Raw genomic sequence first — 18,514 nt, 5'->3', positions numbered from 1 at the left:
TACTTAAGTTTCTCCTATTTCTGCCAAGTATGTGTGTTTGGTTTTTTTTTTAATGGCAACTGAAAAAAAAATCCTGGCGTTTGATTTCAAAAGTCCATATACTTAAAGTTTTCCCAAGAAAGTGCTTACATAAAAGTCCTTTTCTGTGGTTTAAGCAAGAGCACCGCTAGTCAAAGGAAACCCATGGAGCTGGCTGATGGGCAAAGCACCAGCACTTTGAAGCCCTGCGGAGGTCACATCGTGGCAGGGAAATCTTGCTCCAGAGCTTTGATGTAGAGCAGTGCACAGAAATATCTTCGCTATTCCACTGAAGTGCACTGCTGCTGAAACCTCTCTTTCTTATACAGTGTTAAATAAGCTGTTATTGTGCTTTAATATTAAAAAAGGGAAGATTGGTTTCTCTGTCAGCATTTCCGATGGACGTGCAACGGGCAAAACAAAGTCCTATGAGGGACTAAATTGAGTTCGCATTCATTAGCACATCGGTGAATTCCTAACAGAAAAAATCAGTCAGACCCAGCATATATTCAGCTTGAACTCAGGCCTGTCACAGCACCAGCACAAAGCTGGGGTAAGAAGCCCAGCATTCAGAGATCAGGTAATGAGGCACAGGTTCAGAAGCTCACCTTTCAACTCCACCTCCTTTTGCTTTCAACTTTGAAAGGCTCTCCCTTTAAAATGTAAATGATGTAATTTATACCTGCAGAAACACACACTGGAATGTTCTTCTACGTGTTTCTCTAGTCAAGGTTAAATATTGGAGAGAAAGTCCTGGTTTGATTTTAAAATGCTGCGGAGATCCCATAAAACACTTTGTGAAGAAAACCACCGCAGTGGTTTGAATATTCTGAAAGCTGAGAGTCAAGAAGGAAGAACATCTGCACGCATTTTTATGGTCCACTCAAACCTTAAGTGCTTTTAAACACACAGTAGCTCTGACACTGCTTTAGATTTAAAAGATGCAAGCCTATTTATAAACAGCCCGCATCACGGCCTTCCCAAGCTAGCTAAAATTCCCTCCTCCTATATTTACACCTCATTCAGCTCCAGCAAGGAGCCCTTCAATTCCCCAGTCTCCTCCACCCTCGCATCAGACCAAGAGCACTCACAGGGCTAAACCCCGACCAAAACCTGGAATAACTCTTTGAGGCAAGTGAATTTCCTCTACCCCCAACTGGCTGCCAGCACAGAATCCTCAAACACCACTTGCCCAAACCGGGCGGACTTCCCCCCCTTAAATCCTTCCGGCCCATTCATGATTTTGTTCCTTTTCACTGAATTTGTAGAGCTGTAAACGCACTCCTATAATGCGAAGCCTGAACCAAGAACATGAGAATTTTCTTTTTTTTTTTTTTTAAAAAAAAAAAAAAGGAAGAAAATTGGAGGAGTCTGCTGGCAGCGCGCGGCCAGCACCAGCTGCCCATCAGCATTCAGGGCGCGCAGCTGCTCGCGGGGAAAGGAAAGCAGCTCTCGGTGGTATCCCTGGAATTTGGCTTGGCGGGGGAAAAAACAGCCTCCGCTGCTTTTTCTGAAATTTCACGTAACCGCCGTACAATGTCTGTGTAGTTCTGCCCAAATTCTTAAACGTATTTTGAACACTTCGCAGAAACGGTTAAAGCTCGGTGTTTATTTTATAGGAGTGCCCTTGTTTGCACTGCTCCTTTTGTTGCCATCTGTCAGGCTTCCTCATTGAAGCTTCTTACAGAGAAAACATCAGTAATGGCAAAACAGCAGGAATTTAGGCAGACAGCCACTCCTTCCTTCTGCCCTTAAAAGGCTCCTCTGCATAATTTTCATAGGGATCACTTTTTGCTCTAACACACAGACACTGAGCACAGTATCAGTCGCATCCAGATGGTGCCAGTACTTCAATACTTCATTTTATGTTTTTTCTCTAACCAGTGCAAGGCCTCTTAATTTTCCCACTTCCTTCTAATCATCCACCAGATACCCCACAGCCCAGGCAAGGGCGTGCGGCACAGCACGGGGAGCCCAGCCACTAAAGCAGAACACCCCGAATCACGAGGGATTGTGACGAGCACCCCGTCCCCGTGTGTGAGCACAGATAGTAACAAATCCCAAACTCCCCTGGCTGCTCATACATGTAGCCCTGGAGAAAATATGGGAATTAGTACCAGGTGTTATCTCAGATTCTCCTCTGATTTGTTTTTTAGGAAGGGCCCCCGGCCTCCCCCTGACTGTTTTTAACACCGTTCCTGGAGACCACCCCATCTGCAGTTTCAGCAGAGTCCACCACAGCTCTCCCGGGGCTTTTTATTATTATTATTTTTAGGGTGGAAGCGCTTTATGAGTAGGACTGCCTCTGTTACATGTTTTGTGAAGTGCTAAGCACTTCACTTGAGCTATGAATCATCAACAGTGACAGCAGCAGAAACATCTTGTCATAAGCAATGAAGAAACTTCAAATTAAGTATCCCACCAAATAATTTACTGAGATTGCCAATCCACAGTCAAGAGGACTTGCTTATAAAATCATTTATAATTTAAAAAGGATTGCAGGGACAAAATATAACTCCCCGAAGAACTTCCAAAATGTTAAATCACAAGCAGCAAAGGGGGAGGAGGGAGGTGGAGATGAGAGACCAGCACATCTGCAGCACCTCTTGCATCTTAAAAATGCAAACATTTCTCACATACCTGTAAGGCGATCCACCTGCAAACATTTTGAGAAAAGGTATTTAAATTCCCCCAGGCAGAAGCACCTTTTCCTTCCTATTCTCCATTTCTGCAGCTTAAAAACTTTGTGCTCACAGCCCGGTCTCAATTTTTTATCAAGTGAGCCTCAGAACAGAAAGCAGTTCTTCACTGCTCTTCCTAGGGACGTGTCACACCTGCCTCACCATGAACATTCACAACATGGCACACACCAGAAACGATCTGAAACTTTTCACTGCCTGAAAAGTTACCTGGCTTTGTCCCAGCAGGAAATGCTCTCAGAGCATAACTGGAGCGGCACCATCTTCTGTGTTCGGGGTGCATTTTATCTCTTTCCTTTAAAAAGCTACTCCCTCTATAGATGTTCGAAATGAGGAGCATCTCCAGGGCTTCTGCAACTCAAACCTCTGGGACACCAAGAAGTGCTGTAACCACGAGACTTGTCCGTCCCGCAGTCTGGTGTCCCTTTCATTGCACTCCCTTGCTTCAGCAGAAGGGGCAGCTCGCCCTATCGCTTTCCCGCGCTGCGCACAGACCACTGGCTCCCAGAGCCCTTGCGGCTCATGTGCTGAACCCAACAGGTATTACACACAAAGAGGAGCTATCACATACTTTCTACGCTCACGGTATCTCACTGCCTCTAGGTATAACTCCAAATCAGAAGTCAATCTGCTGTTTCAGCCCCAACGGAAGAATTCTCTGGTTTCCGAGCCCTATCACACCTGCTTCCAACCCCTCCCCGGTGAAGGGATGTCTCAGTGCTGCTGGGTCTGGCCTCATCTCCTAGGGAAAAAAATCCCACCCATGTGCAATGCTGGAATTCGAGTCCTTGTAAAAATGTTGTATCTTGGGAGAAATTACTCACTATCCTAAAGAAGCAATTTCCTTTTCCAGCAGCACGTCCTGGTGCAGCAGGCGCTAAGAGGCAGCAGAATAAATGACTGGAGGCATGTTTGTGTGCGTGCGGACTGACCTTCCAGTACACAGCCTAATGAAGATCAGAAATCATCAAGTCCCTGCTACAAATAACTTAAAACCTGGCATGTACGCTTAGTAAAATGTTCGAGTGACTTCAAAGACCTCTATCAATACAGAAAAAAGCCACATTAAAATTCTGAGCCATCGAATCTATTAAGTGTTTCCAAACGCGGGACGGAGCGTCAGGGTTTGCCGAGCTGCCCTCGCCGTGCTGGTCTGGGGAGAAGCGAGCCTGCTCGGCCAGCCCCCACCAGTCCCTTCCATCAGCTCAGCCATTTATAAAACACTCGGGAAATCCACACTTTATTGTTTTCAGTGCTCATCAAAACACCGTGCGTATTAGCCTGGTGAAGACCAAGCCCTTTACCTACCCATAGGGGCACACGCACCCAACCGACGGGACCACACGCCTCCCCAGCACGGGCCACCACCTGCCCAGGGCTCGCTCAGCCCCGGGACGGGCCCAGCCCCAGGACGGACCCCAGCGCGGTGTGACACGCCGGCGTGGTGTGACAGGGGCCATCCTGGATGACAAAGCTGCGCGGAGGGGAGCGGTGAGCACACATGCGGGCTGCTAAATGGGATTCATTAATCAGACTCCAACTGCTTCACTTCACTAGACGGGAACTCTTTATAGACACTGCCTCATTTATTTATTTTTTAAATGCCTAGATTAGTTTAGTGTGAAGCTGTTGAGAGATATAATTTGTCTGAGGAGATGATCTATAGATCATTGAACGAGCGCTAATCAGGCTCTCGCAGCCCACGGAAGAAACCCCTTGCACGCTCCCCGTGCCGCGGTGCAGGGACGAGCAAACCTTTCCCCCCGAAGCCCCCAGCAGCACCGCACTGAGAACACGGCTACGGGATGTACCACAGCCCCTTTCACCAAAGGGCAGGGCCTTCAGCCCAGGGGAAGTCATCAGGGCATAACGAACCTTGCACCTGGCCCGCGCTTTTCTGCCCACATCTGTCAACATAGGCATGTTTAAAAAATAAACGATCAGGGAAATCGCCTTCATTCAGATCACTTACTAGGATATCTTTTTCTTCGTTAAAACAGATTTTTTCCTTTGGTTGTATCTACTGCTATTCTGGGACTTCGTATTGTTTTTCCACTATGCTGCAGAAAATGTTTAGCAGCTAATTGCACAGTCGAGTCCTTTCACATAATTTTCACTTTGACAAGAGTAATTAAAAAAGCTAAACGGCTCGGGAACCAATTGATTAGGTCTGCAAGCTCTGTTTGGGCGATACTGCGATGCACGTGTACAGAACAGCCAACTCTCACAAAAATCCAGTTAGCAACACGCTCCTGAATGTTTATGACTTAGTATCGGATTCCTGTAAGATCTCTTTTTTGCTCAACTCCTATCGTGTTATCGTTTCGTTTGTATACGTACTCTGCATATACACATATCACTTGTACGTAGGCTGTGCGTGCACCGTGGCTTGCAAGAATCAAGAAAATTAACCATACAGGACAAGCAAGAGAATGCTTTCCTTTCATCTCCCATTTTCTCAGTCTCCAAACAGTCTCAGTTTGCAAATAGACTCCAACAACTCCCATCACAGGAATGCAACCACACAAGGCTACTTTGTCACTGCTTTGAAAGACTATGAATAATGACAACTTTTGAACTTTTGCCAGTTTGTACACTTGCACCACAGAAAAGACATTTCAAAGAGCAACCCAGCCTGTAGAGATGCTCTCTGTGATACGGTGCAGAACCACCCTTTGCTTGCCTTAAAATTGCTCCCAGTCCTCTGTAAGTTTTAATATTAAAAGTCCTACTTTCAGCCACACAATTGAAGTTACAAGGTAAAGGGCTCCAAAAGTAAAACTGGTGTACCAAAATTACAAACTCATGAATAGTAATGAAATGGAAAGTCTTGGAAGCCTGATGTCGCACATAAATTCAGAGGTGCTCCCTGTACATATTTTTTTCAATAAATTTAAAGATTCTACTACAGCAAGAGAAGTTGAAAGGTTTTACTTTAAGCCACTTTCTTCTCAATAACTTTTTTCTGGGAGGTGGCGGGGGGACCAGCAGTATTGAGTACATATTTGAAAAACCGTCATGAAATGTCCAAGGGTTAGAGCTGACAGGAACCTGGTTCAAATATAAACAGAAAACTCCCTCCGCGCTTGAAAGAGCCACCAGACCCCTTCTAGGGCCACCTGATGAGCCAGAAGGTGCTGGTGCTTTCCAAAGTCAACAGCTCCAGCCTCCATAGCAATATGGGCTATTAGGCAGAGATTAGGGACTGGTTCAAGGCAGAAACCCCCAATACTAATGCATAAACCTTTGAATAAATCCCCAGCACCACCTGTAAGAGGGCTGGGCACACGCGTAACTGTTAGCATGTCGTTTCAGGCAGAGGAAATCCAGCACCAGCAGCTCTGATGCTGGGGTCCCGTGCTCTGCAGCAGCACCACCCCTCCCCGCTGCTGCAGGCAGACGGCTGCCCAGGGACCTGCAGCCGGTGTGCGTGGCACAGAAAGCCAAAGGCTGCCCTCACCTCGCTGCCGCGCAAGGTAAACGGCAAATCTCCCGAGGAAGGCTGCAGATGTAAAGAGAACTGTACGCACGTGGATATGCTGAAAGGAGCAATAGGAAGGTTTCACACATTCACAAATGTGATAATTTAAATGACAAATGTAACAAATTAAATCCAGCTTGTTAGCTAACAGAATATTTAATTACGGGCAATGAATTATCACTTGAAGATTTGGGAATTTAACTGATTATTTTCAGCAAGCACGAAACGCTCCTGAGCACAATCTTCTAACGGCTCAGCACTGTCCCCCTGCCTCTCCTTCCACCTTACCTTGTTTATAGCTCCATTCAGTAATAGTTTTTACTTGTTTCCTTGATGTCTTAATTTCCTGCAATAATACATCTGCCATGAATAATTAAGCAACGCATTTGCTGCTCGCTGAAAGCTGAACAAGTGCTATAAATCAGTTCTGGGACCCTCTGCCAGCTCAGACACAATCGGCGATCTGCTAACGTTGGTGTTCCTTTCCGCAGGTGAGAACAGCGCAGAGGCACCCGAGGAGCCGCTCGGCAGCGCCTGGAGAGTGTTTGTCTGCGGCTTCTCTTGAGTAGCAGGATGCCAAAGCCCGTTCTAGCTCTTTCCTTGCGAGGGACAGAAAACTTAAACGTACTCCGTGCTTCGCATTTATTCATTATTTCTTGTGTTCTCGCTTTCATGGTCATTTCCCCTGATTTCCCTGCTCCGTGGGTAGGAGGAGGAGAGCAGAAGAAGGAGATTGCCTGAGTGAGCATCATTTCCTTCTCAGCACCAACGTGATGGGCTTTGCGCTCCTTGCTGTATTTCCAAACATTTTCTCCTACTGCCTGTGGTTCAACACATGGTATAAAGGCTATGGAATGGTAGCAAAGCACTGAAGGATCATCTGTAGTCAGGCCCATTTCAGCCTCTGAAGGTTTATCTCGCTGATTCACATTCGCCCTCAGACAGCTGGGCACGCTGCATTTCTCACTTTTTTTTTTTTTTTTGGTATACGAAGACTGATAGAAGATAAGGAAGAACTACAAAAACAACAGCGATAACGCTCTCCTACAACGCTTCCACTCGCATGCATATTGGGGAGAGGAACAATAAAACAACTTTCCATTACCAGAACTGCATCACCTTTTAATTGGAACCAGGTTTACAGTGCAACCGCGTTAAAGAAAGCTCAGCTGCAGAGCATGTGAGGGGCTCCAGCTTGGCAGAGCAGGCACATTACAAAACTAATCAAGCACAGGTATGCAGCCAGGCCTAGGAAATGTCAGAGGCACCATTAGGATTCCACATGTCTTAATTTGAGAATCTCCTCCATTCACTAGAAGGTGCAAAGGCTCAGAAATATTTTTAAAGGTCAAAATGTAGAACAGTTCATCATTAAATTTCCTTACAAAACACCCTCATGCAGAAACAAACCATGTAATGTTCCTGTTTTTAATTCTGTTGACAAAAGATTGTACACATTTTAAAAACGTAACGCTTAGCAGCTGTGCTGCCAGTCTGCAGAGTTTGCATATATAGCTGTAATATTACCATACTCTATTATTCATAACAGGCAACAGACTTCATTTTCATCTTGTGAAAAATAATTGCTGTTTGAAGCCAAAGTCTGACTGCAAAAAAAAACCATCCCAACACAATGGTCAGAGTTTCCAGAATTCAGGAGTTCTATAAAAGCCTGCATCTTGATTTAAATCAATTATTTAAAAAAATGAAAAGAAATAAAGAAAGAAAAATTTCCTCTAATCTGTTTTTTGGAGAAAGCTTTCCAAGAAGTACATGGCTCTTATGTGAAACATGGGAAAGAAGAAGCTCCAGGGGGCAAATGTCTTCTTATCCAAAACAACTATGCGACAAATTAACTATCATCTTCTAACACAAGGCACTCCCCTCCCACAGAATCTTGGGACTCCCCTCACCAGGCGAAAGTCCATGGGGTTGATGTGCAGTTATTAAAAGGAATAAAAACATACATATCTTCCTTGCCACTGCTGTTGACATCAAAGCACCCGTTTTTCCCTTTCGTACACACAAATAGGCAGAAAGAAATTTTGGTCACCAGGACTTCCAAGACGTACGGCATCCTTTGCAATTGTCCCCTGAAGTTTTGTTCACTAACGGATAGCTGAAAAGCCTTTCGTCAGCCCAGATGCGTGCAAAAAGATAGCAAACCTATGACAGCTCATGAGGAAATGACATGCAGAGGTTGTCTTTGAGTCTTATTTTGTTAGCATCATGGTCTCCCCTGGCTTCTTCTCATCAGCTCCTTTCAAGGAGAGCCAGAGGGACAGAGAAGGGCATTGAGGAGGACTGGGGGCCTGGAAAACACTTTCACACGAAGTTACAAAGTCAGATGGAAAACAGCGATTGTCACTTGAGTGAAGGATGAAAAAGGACAGGACAAAAATACCAGAGTATCAGGTGACCCAGAGAAGACAGACTGGTAACCTGTACCTTCCCGGTTAATAAATGAAGACAAAGAAGCATTCAAGAAATAACATTAGCAATTCAAAGCCTATATGAGGGAACACTTTCTGCATGTTTATTTATGAGATTCCACAAATTCTTCTAGAAATTCAATTCAGTGCTCAGCAATCCTTCATGTTAGCAAGCTTTGCTCAGTACCTGACCTGAACTTCCCAGTTTAAGAAGACCATTTCTCCTCCTAGCACTGGGCTGGATTCTCCTCAACTAGCCCACTCATTCTGGAAACGTGGTGCTCAAGATTAGACATCGTTTCATTGGAGACCTTACCAACGGGAGCAGAGTAGAAAGACTATCTAATGTGTCTTTGGGATGGCACTCCTCACTTCTTCGTAACACGGATGTTGCCTCTCAAAGCAGCATGGCATTCTTGACTCCGTTGACTCCTGTACAGTTTCAGATCCACTAGAGCCGTGAGACCTTTGCTGTCTACCAGCCGTTTAGGCAGTTGTGTCTCATTCTGTATTTATATAGCTGATTACCCCTATTTTCAAACATCTATCCGCATTTCTCCTTATTGACGTGCATCCTTTCAGACAGTTTCTCTAATTTGTAAAGATCATTTTGAATTCTAATGGTGTCCTCCAACATGCTTGCTGCTCTTCCCAGCTTGTTGCTGCCTGCAAATTTAATAAGCATGTTCTCTATTCTATCAGAGAGATCATTACTGCAAATGCTGAATGCTACCGAACTGCCAAATACCCACCCTATGAGCAGATGTTTCATGAGAAAAAGTCTCATGAGGGACTACTGAAAGCTTTACTAAAGATAAATGACATCTACAGCTTCTCCATTCACAAGGCCTGTTATCCTGTCATTAAAGGAAATTAGATTGATCTGACCTTGACAAATTTACATTGGATATTATTCCTTTACCCATGGGGATATAACAATATTTAAAGTTATTGCAATTAATAATGCTTTAGAGAAGCAACAGTAAGAGTCCAGCTTCTTACAACAATATCTAATTTTAGATATAAAACGGGAGCTAGTTTGGGTGGGATGAGAAGAGGCAACAGTATGGGATCTTTCTTTTCACACCTCCCTTAAAGATGTCCCATTTGTTGGCCATTGTGGGAGGCTATCTCGGGGCAATGCTGGGCTAAATGGACCTTGAGTTTGATGGGGTCCAGCAATGATTGTATCACAAAATAATACATTCTTCTGCCATTTGACATAAACCTGGAAAACACTATGTGAAATACTGCCATATTACTCTTCTATGTTGGATTTTCTTAAATTCCTCAAAATCACACAAGAAACTGTTCTCATACAACATACTACATTAACGCCAGAAATTTTAGCTAAATTTGACTCAGAGAAAAAAAAAGCTTCATATGCAACAGAAGGCTGAGTGCCTAATGGAAAAGATGAGCTGTACTCATGCTGACTGAACACTACATATTCCAAGGGACTCTATCTTAACATGTAAAAAAACCCACAAAATCATAGTCTGCTCCTAGGCACGCAACTCTGCAGCCACAGTAAGAGAGGCTTATCTTAACATCTGAGAAAAAACTGAAGGTATGCAGATAACTATGTTAAATATTTTTCTAAACTACAGCAGAATTGAGGTTCTACAGGCATCCTCAATTAAGGAAAGTCCAAACCCTTGTGGCCTACAGTACAACCACAGCACAACTGCAACAAAGAAAACCGTATTTATTGAATTGCCTCAAGAAGTAGAGGAACGCACTAGGAAACAGAGTTCATGGTGCCTCTGTGAACCCTCTCTGTCCACGTCACCCTATGTGCTGCAGGATCTGGAGGACCACCTCTGCTGTGCTCTTCTGGGTCTTCAAAACACTGAGATGAGAGTAGCTCTGGCTTCATTCACAGAACGAACATACAGGTGATTCAGTTGCATACAAGCTCAGACAGCATTATTTAGTTGCATGCACTTAATGATTTGCACAAAGTCCCCTTTATGTAATTCAACAGCCTATTTTTCTAAGGGTCACTCCCTTCCACAAGCCAAGTTACATTTCCCCTCAACAGCCAAAGCGCATCTGGAGTAACGTCAAACATTTTCACAGACATTTTAGACCTGAGACCTATGAATAACACCACAGCTTGTTTTACAGGGTACAGAAGTATTTTTCCGCTCCGCCTGTTTTTAAAAGCGTCCATATACAATTTCTGCAGGAAGATCCATAAAGCAAGTGCCCAACTCATAAAATACAGCCCCCCAACTTTGGCTGAAGACCAAGCATGGCACATTTCAGCCATGAAAGAAACTCACAGAAAGCTGAAAACAACAGGTTATAACTAAAGAACTTTGCATAACCCCTGAAAAAAATGTGTTCAATAGAGCATACAGGTGTTGGAAGTCTGTACACAGCACACATAAATGACAAGTCAACAGCCAAGACCACTACCTCCTCTCACAGTCAACAGGAGCAAAGGGAGCCCTTCCATGTCTTGGACTACCCTCATCACCCTCCCAAGAGCCCCGCTAAATTCTTTGTAGTCAGCATGCCAAGAGTGATCACGCCATGCCAGGACAAGGCATTCCAGAGCTCTACATGGAAACAGGAAAGTATTTTCTCTTTTATCCTCTCTGAATTTCACTGATGCTCACTTCCCTATCCCTGATACCATAACCCCACCATTTATTAAATCGCCTGTAAATCAAATGTGGTGAATGAGTGAGAGAAGTTCACTTGTGTAAGGATTTTCTTGCATTTTGAAACTACAGAAAGTTTATCTATTTGATGCTAAGTAACATTAAAATACATAGCCAGCTTCACTTTATCAGTATTTTAATTATCTTCAGCATGTCAAAAGATTTTCACTTTTCATCGCTCATTTCTTCCAATGAACCTTCCCTCACGTAAATTAAACACAAGTAAAATGTACCTATAGTCTTCTTGCTTCCAAGCTAGTTTTTGTCAAATACAAGGATCAAAATCCCTTCTGAAACTGGCTCATGGCAACTCTCACGTTCACCTCAAAGCAGGTAACCTCAGTTTCTTGTTCGAAACCCAGCAAAGTGCTCTCTGTACCTTATGCACAGCCCGGCGCTGAAAGCAACAACTTGGCAACGTGTGCACGTCTAACACCCTCACGAGCTGGATTTGACAAGCTGGTGGAAATGTACCATCCTATCTGCCAGGCACATTTGTGCTGGTGCCAAGACTCAGAATGGTTATTTCAGACGGAGTGTTTCGGGGCAGGAAACCTAGGTGAATAAAGCTGCCCCATATTTCCTGGCCTTTCCTGGAGCCCTTTTTTCAAAGGAACTTTTGACAGAAGTAACACCACAGTTACACTAACAGCTCAAGTGAATTTGTCTAAAAATAAACCAAAAGAAAACACATAGGTGTTCTGCACTCTGATATCTAAGTACAGAGGCTCAAGAGTCATTGTCTCCTCCTCCCTGCATTGCAATTAACTCAGAAGGGCTTTTACCATTCACCTTTGAGTTGAACCAACAAAATCCTCACATGTAGACATTATTTAGAGGGAAATAAATAAATATATATATATATTTGAGTAAAGTTAAGCCATATATATGGCTTAACTGACATTCAGGGTAAAGTCTAGCATTGCAACCTACAATTCATATACAAATGTAAAGTAACCATCCATAAGATGCACTTTGGCTTAATCCAGTAATGATATGTCAATGAAGCACGTGAGGCAAGAGGCATTTCTATGACTTAAGACTTCCAGCAAGCACCCTACGGTGTTTTCACACCAACAAAATAAATGAGATTTCTCTTCAGCCCAGACAAAGCACTTATTCACACAAGGGGCTAAATATAGCATTCAATTAAAAGTACACCACTGCTTTTTCTGCTACTGATACATAAAGACAGACATCTTACCAGAGAAAAAACATCCATGAACAGATGCTTTAAAAACAAAACACACAAATGCATTCACCATCAAAAAAAGACTGAATAATATTTCGAGCAAATTTCGCACTCACAGTTGTTCACCAAAATGAGCTTGATCATCTTGTATTACAGCATCATTCTGAAGTACCAACATAACGAACAGATAATCAAAGAACCAAAAAAAGCATCCGTATTACTATTTTATTGCTTTTTACAAATGCTCAGCTAAAACAGTGAAAGCTCCAGCAGACCTCATGCTTTTTGCCCACCCGAGGTCAGTACTACTAGTAGCAAGCAGCAGCATGACCAACTGTATTATTTCATCATCATTTCCCAATGCTCCTGTTCATCTGCAAAGAATGTCACCATCACTACTATCAGATATTTAAAATATCTCCCTAAAATATTCACAGAAGCTTGTGCAGACAGTCGCATCTGACCAACATCTGCAAATAAAGGCAAACAACTTGCAACTAGATTGGGAAACTAAAGAATGAACTTCACCAAGATCGGTAGTCCGTAAATAAAAACAAGGGTAGATTACTTGTACAGAATTACTTGGATAAGTTGATGTGCTGGGATCCAGTAGAATTAATTTCTATGTAGTTCAGGGCAGATACTCAGGAAAAGGAACCCAAGTCACACTAATAAAATGGGATTCTGTGCCCTGGGAATCAGAGACTTAGGAAAGGATTCAAAGGCCATCATAGAGGAAGGACCATGGTCCCAGCTCAATGCTATGGGCAAACAGGCAAAACTGCTGTTGTTGTGTGGTGAGAGGGGTTTGCTTCTTTTCTCAGTGCTGGTCCTTTGACTTTAAAAAACACATTTTAAAATCTGGAAGATTAATGAAAAACTTTAAGAATAATCTCTGAACAAAAAAAAAAAAATCAAGACCAACTCATTTTTCTACAATGAAAAAGGACAAACTTCCAGCTTGGCTAATTTCTGCACTCTAACAGCATAGAAGAGCAGGAGTTTCTAGCCTGGCTGACACAAGTTACAACATCCAGTGTCCGAACCCAAAAATGCACAAACCAAGCTTGAAATAAGTACAAATTTGTAGAAGTAATAAGTACCTGCCATTTTTATGGATCACATAGGAGATAGGTAAATTCCCTACCATTCAGTCTTCAAACTGTGATTTGATAGCCTCTTAAAAGCTACGTGCTAACTCATCCCCAGCTGTTAAAAGAAGATGCAAAAATTACTGGCTGAAATTATACAGCCTCTGCTGTGCAGGTCAGAGTATACTACACTAATCTGATTTTTAGCCTTAAAATCTATGAATCCACATTGGAGATAAAATTTTAAGAAGGTAGTTTTACTGTTTTTCCTTTATCACATAGCAAATAAGCACATTTCTAGTGCACACACTCGAAAAAAAAAAAAGTATTCAGTATATCTGCCCCTCAGCACCTGTCAGTGTGCTGGATAACTCGCAGAGACGTTTAAACACAGGAACTCCCTTGCGAGGGCAGGAGAGGAGCTCTGGCCACTCGGTTCCGTCTGAGTGCTGCGGATGGCAAGCGAGACTGGCAGAGCAGAGCAGCAGTAAGAGGGTAACACGAGGAGCCGCGATGCAGAGGCAGAAGCCAGAGCCCACACGTGGCCTCCATGCAAACCAGCAGCCCCAGGACACCCCTGGTGACTGACAACATGCTCAGAGCTGCCTGAGAGCACAACCCCGTGATCCTGCCCCAAAGTTACTGTACCACCTCTCTGGGCTCAGGAGCCACCGGTCTCTGAAGGCTGGAAGGTGACACCAGGAAGGGATTGCTAAATATTTATGCTCTTCTTACACCCTCCATAGGTTTTTGCACTGACCATTGCTGGATAAGAAATTTGGAGCTAGGCAGACCTTTGACCCAGCAGCTGATGTTGATTGATGAGCGATGTTGACTTAAAGAATAAAGAAAAAAGACAAATTGCAATGCTGTGACCTGGTGTAGGTAGCTATCCAAACAAATTCACAGGAGTCCTGCAAGTGCCAGAGGAAAAAGGGGCAAGGCTGTAAATGCAGAAAGATCTGTTGTCTGCCCTCAACATGGTGTTTGCTTTTACAGCATCCTTCCTATCTTTATGTCTGCAACATTCAGTTGCAAGCAGGCAGCATTCAGATATTTTAAGGAAAGGCACAGAATCCATTTATACCTAAAAATACATATGATGAGCAAGGACACCAACAATAAAGCTGCACAATAACTGTGGTTAATATTTCAGCCTGCCCCTTAATGATGCAACCCCAACGCCCCAGGTACAGGGGCTTTCCTAAACAATTTTTCACCTCTTCTTTTCACTGATGGAATTTGTCAAAGCTAGTCAAAGCAGAATTGCAGAAAATTAGTATTTACCTGTGTTGCAATACCTAGATGCGATCATATCAATTACACATAATCACCACATGCAGTGTTTGGGGATGGGCACGCAAACAAAAACTAGGAAGCAGAAACAGATCCAAGGCAGCAATGGAGAAACGTCAGGCCCAACTTTCTGGATGGGACCCTGAGGCCAGCTCTGCAACGGGGCTGTTCTGCAGAGCACCACAGCAAGCCTGTCCCAGGGGGTGGCCCAGGCCAGCTGTCCTTGGAGCTGGTCTGTCACTGCGCCATCACCCAGGCTGTGGAGCAAAGGGGGCAGAGCTGAATTGGGGCATCAACACCCTGCTACGCTGGGCCTGGGTCCCAGGAGCACAGAAGAGCAACAGCAGACACAGAGACAGGGCACAAGGGGAGCTGAGAGCAACAGCGAGAGCTCCGGTGCTCTTCCACCCAACACCTCCCAACAGCACTTCACAGTGCAGTGCAAAATCCCTGGCAAAACAGAGCTCACCTGGAATCACGTGTCTAGGAAGGGCATTCAGTACCCTTCCACTTCTCAGCCTTCACAAATATCACTACCTCATCTTCCTTTTTTTTTTTGAATGTGTCTCCTTAACCCAATTAGCTTCCAAGAAACATGGTTAATGGAAAGAATCTGTATGACACACACACCTATCTGATAGAAAGGGACTATCCCTTCCAAGGGCAGGGCAGCTGGGCAGCTTTGAGATGCTTTAGATTTAGAGTCCTTGCTCACAGGAGGTGGTGAGAGGCCAGGGACCTGTCTTTACAGACATCAGCTCACTGCTGCAAGCTCCTGCCATCCTCCCAAAGAAAAGCCAGGCTCGCTCCATCTTTAGAAATCAGAAGGTACAAATTGTTTGTTTACCACGTCTCACTTCACACCTAGTTGGCCTAAGTGCTGCCTTAGCTCTTTCCTTCTACAAGGTCACTTTTGAAGTGGTTTTCTTCCTTAAGCCCTTTGAAATTCTGTGCAAGACACACCGAGATAGATTTTAGTTAGAAAGACTTTGGATGGGACGCTTGGTCTCCTCCTTGGGCTAATGGAAGCCTTACCCAGTACATCAAATACAAAGCCTAATTTTAAGAAAACAAACCAACAACAAAACACATCGCTGATGATTTCTGATGACAGTATTGATTTTTTTCTAGTTTCTCTGCATTTTGAGAGGGGATTTTTTTTGTTGTTGTTGCTGCTTTATTTATTTTATTAGAGTAAATGACATATTTCCAAAGGCTTGAAAAGAGCATCTTTTAGCTGACAATTGAACTGAACATTAAATGAAATCTGCAAAGCCATTTTTCCCATGCACAGTCAAAAGCTGACAGACAGGGAAGCACAGAGTGCATAAAAAAAAAACACAAGCAAGCTGAGGCAGAAAGTGTAAAACAGTCATCCTGAATCAGCTCTGAGCTGCTCTAATGGAATTAGGGTCACCCTGACAGAAACACAGTCAGATCACAGAGAAAATTTGATAATTTCTTACTGCAGTCTGTAAAAGCAGGGGAGGATTTGAAAGAGCTTTCTGCCAAATTAGCACTTCTGTATCGACCGCTCACGCACACGTGCCCCTTCCTGCTCACCTTCTCCTCCGGGCACCTCACCGGAGAGGCCCTGAGACCACCAGTCCCGTCCTGCTCGCGGGGAGGAACCCAGAGAGCACCTCTTTCCTGACACGGTGCCGTGTGTTTAACCTTCGGGTGCCCCTTCGATCCCTCAGTGCCGACATTACTCTCAGCTCCCGTGAACTCCATTCCAGGAGAGGCGTTGCAGCGCACGCCCGGCGCTAATTCCGCTACGCAATACATATTCAATCTGTTTCATCTCAGGCGTTAACGTCTTGCTATCTGCCAGCTGCCTAATTGTCAGGAAGCTCCAGCAGCAAGGCTGAAATGTGTTGTGACAACAACAGCGACAAAGCCCAGGCCGGGAAGGTAGGGAAGCCCAGGTTCTGCCTGGAAGCACCCGAGCAGCGCGGCACACTGCGCTCAGAGGCAGCTCCCTGCCCTCAGCCCTCGCCACCCCTACAAAAGGGATGTTGCAGACTGACCCCAGGAATGCAAACGCAGAGATAACCCTGCTCCCATTATCACATTACTTTTAATAGGAGAAATGTAAGTGCTTTGCAGATCAGGAGCCCAGCCATCTTTCTGCTGCTTCCTAGCAGTGCCGCAATGGGGATGAGGCAGAATCACAGCGAAATCCCAAGAACAACCATATCACATCAGGGATCTATCCAGACAAGTAAACTGTCTTTGACTGGGGCCAACAACATGCTATGGGGACAACAAAAATGAAGAAGGTGCATATGGGCGTGCTTCTTTCTCAACCTCTCTTTCCAGCTTTTGCAGTAAGCTCCAGTGTGCAGGATTTTACCACAGCTCCCCCTCACCCTTCATTTCTCCACAGTGCCATATTCACTACCGTATTTTGCCCACCTCCATCACTGATGGCAGGACATGAAACACGCAGGGTTTGGGGATGATTTTTCTTTGCTCCCCTTACAGAGATGCAGAGCAGGTGCTTCACACACTCCCAGACACTGAGAGAGTCGGTGGCGAGAGTCAGTGGGGCAAGAGAAGCTATTAATTGCCAAAATACACAGAGCAAGACTTGCCATCCAGGAAACCCTCAGTTAACCTGCAGTGACTGCAACGGTTAAAAGGTCACTGGCCTCCAGATTTGCCTTGCAGATTAGGTACAAGTAATTCAGAGCTGGTCTGCGCTAGAGAAAAAAGCATACATACTGATATGTTTGCTTCTCGAGACAGAAGTGTTGCACATCTGAGACACCAATATTTGGATCTGGGCCTGTGAAACAGAGCCAATTTTCTTCAATTCAAGCACATTGAAAGTATTCCACAAAACTGGCAAACCGTTCTACTGCAGATTATCCTTAGGCCAAGAACCATCCTAGGACACCTCAAACTCCACCAGCTTGTGCATAGCTGACGGAATGATGTTTTTATTCTTTGCAGGGGCCAGGATAAAGATTATGAACCTTGGAGAATTTTTTCACACTCCAGAACATTAAACACATAATTTTCTGTGCCAGACTCCAAAATGGGCTACAACGTGTAGACATAAAATAATCTGAATAAATGTCTTCCAGCAGCATCAGCAGCCAGGGGAGAAAGCTGAAGGAGGAGACAGCTGCTGCCCCCAGTTTAATTAGGCATCTCAGACTTACACAGATTACACAGTAATCTGCTGCCTGTACAAACCACCCTTGGTGGTGGCAAAAATAGTGAATTTGTATCTTTCTTCACATCAATCTTCAATTTTTTCTCCAATTTCTCTAAATTTACTCCTTCCCTTTTAGTCAAGGACGTTGAAGAACCCCAGTCCATTGCTGTTTTTACGTTCAGCCATGCTCCTACTGGCATGGAGACCTTCTTCAACTTTCATGAAATCACATCTTAATTATAAGCCTGGTGACAAAGAAAAGCCAGAGGGAGAAGCAGATGGTTGGTGGCAGCTCAGGAGGTGCATCATGGTCACCTCCCGGCTCCAACTGAAGCATCCCTTGGGCCCTGGATGCTTTCAAAGGCACTGAGTATTCACAGCTGCCACAGAGCCTGCAATGAATGTGTGAACATTTGGCACTCTGAAAAAAATGAATCCTCCAAAACCATTGTATGTTAATGCACAGA

The 18,514-nt window shown here is 44.3% G+C and overlaps 1 protein-coding gene across 8 annotated transcripts in view; it reads right to left on the bottom strand.

Annotated features, from left to right (window-relative positions):
* The window catches only part of PTPRF (protein tyrosine phosphatase receptor type F), a 371,253-nt gene that overhangs the window by 218,939 nt on the left and 133,800 nt on the right, over positions 1-18,514 (bottom strand). The window lies entirely within an intron of this gene.

The sequence above is a fragment of the Anser anser genome (genome assembly GCF_964211835.1).
Source record: "Anser anser genome assembly, chromosome: 8".
NCBI lineage: Eukaryota > Metazoa > Chordata > Aves > Anseriformes > Anatidae > Anser > Anser anser.
The sequence above is the reverse complement of the archived record's forward strand: the minus strand, read 5'-3'. Positions and strand labels throughout refer to the sequence as shown.